At 32.7% G+C, this 1,720-nt stretch overlaps 1 non-coding gene across 1 annotated transcript; it reads left to right on the top strand.

The window, feature by feature from the left end:
* The first annotated feature begins 447 nt into the window (after positions 1 to 447).
* On the top strand, positions 448 to 551 carry LOC138379293 (U6 spliceosomal RNA). The gene has a single exon (XR_011232068.1). It is a non-coding gene; the product is annotated as a U6 spliceosomal RNA (small nuclear RNA).
* The last annotated feature ends 1,169 nt before the right edge of the window (positions 552 to 1,720 follow it).

Below are 1,720 nucleotides of genomic sequence, written 5' to 3'. Positions count from 1 at the left end.
TAGGTTTAATTTAATTCCTATTAAAATCCTATCCAGGTTTTTAAAAATATAGATGAACTTATTCTAAAAATTCAATGGAAAGGCACAGTCCCTAGAATAGCTAGAACAATCTTGAAAAGAAGAATAAAGTGGGAGAAATTCTACTTGATATTAAAGCTTATTGTAAAGATACAATAATCAGGACAGTGTCATATTGGTGGAGAAATAGATACATGGATCAATGAAACAGAATAGAGAATTCAATAATAGACCCATAAAAATATGTCCAACATATTTTTGACAAAAGTGCAAAAGCAAAAGCAATTCAATGGAGGAAGGATAGATTTTTCAACAAATGATGCTGGAGCAATTGGGCACCCATGGGCAAAAGATAAAATAAAACAAAACAAAATAAAATAAAACAAGGAATCTCAACCTCACATCTTATACAAAAATTACCTCAAAATGGTGCTCACTTCAGCTACACATACTGGATTGGAACAATACAGAGAAGATTAGGATGGCCCCTGTGCAAGGATGACATACAAATTCTTGGAGCATTCCATATTGAAAAAGAAAAAGAAAAAAATTATCCCAAAATGGATCATGGTCTTAAATTCAAAACAGAGAAGTATTAAAATATTACAGAAAAACATAGAAAATCTTCAGGAAAATCTTCAGGATCAGGAACTAGACAAAGAGTTCTTAGGCTTAACACTAAAAGCATGATCCATAAAAGCTAAGATTGATAAATTGGACCTCAGTCATTTAAGAAAAACTTTTGCTCCATGAAAAATGATGTTAAGAGGATAAAAAGACAAGCTACAAACTTGGAAGAAATATTTCCAAACCTTATATCTGACAAAAGACTAGTACCTAGAATGTATAGAGAGCTCTCAAAACTCAGCAGTAAAAACAATTCAGTTAGAAAATAGACAAGGCATGAATAGACATTTCACCTAAGAGGATGTATGGATGTCAAATAAGCACATTAAAAAATGTTCAACATCACTAACCATGATGGAAATGCAAATTAAAACCACAATGAGCGATCACTACACGCTTATCAATCAGAATGGCTAAAATAAAAATAGTGATAGCATTAATTGCTCGCAAGGATACAGAGGAACTGGATCACTGATAAACTGCTGATGGGTATGTAAAGTAGTACACCCATTTTGGAAAACAATTTGGTCGTTTCTTTAAAAACTAAACAATCAACTACCATGCAAATCAGAAATTTCAAACTGGGCAGTTATCCCAGAAAAATGGAAAAAAATATTCACACAAAAACCTGCATACAAATGTTCATAGCAGCTATATCCTAATAGCACCAAACTAGGAACAACTCAGATGTATTTTAACAAGTGAATGATTAAATGAGCTATTACACATCCATAACATGGAATAGTATTTAGCAATAAAAACAAGCTATTGATGGACATGATGACCTGGATTAAGCTCCAGGGAATTATTATGCATGAAAAAGGCCAATCCCAAAATGTTATTTACTGTGTGATTCCATTCATATAACATGATTGAAATGACAAAATTATGCAAACAGAAAACAGATTTGTGGCTGCCAGGTGTTAAGAATGTGTGAGACAAATGGGTGTGGTTTCAAAAGAGCAACATGTGTGATCTTTATGGTGATGAAACTGTACAAGTAAAATTGATGAAATCTGAGCAAGATAGGTGGATATTGTACCAATGTCAGTATCCTGGTTGTGATATTGTGCTA

The sequence above is a fragment of the Eulemur rufifrons genome, chromosome 30 (genome assembly GCF_041146395.1).
Source record: "Eulemur rufifrons isolate Redbay chromosome 30, OSU_ERuf_1, whole genome shotgun sequence".
Classification (NCBI taxonomy): Eukaryota; Metazoa; Chordata; class Mammalia; order Primates; family Lemuridae; genus Eulemur; species Eulemur rufifrons.
Note: the sequence above shows the minus strand (reverse complement) of the source record. Positions and strands in the feature narration are given on the sequence as shown.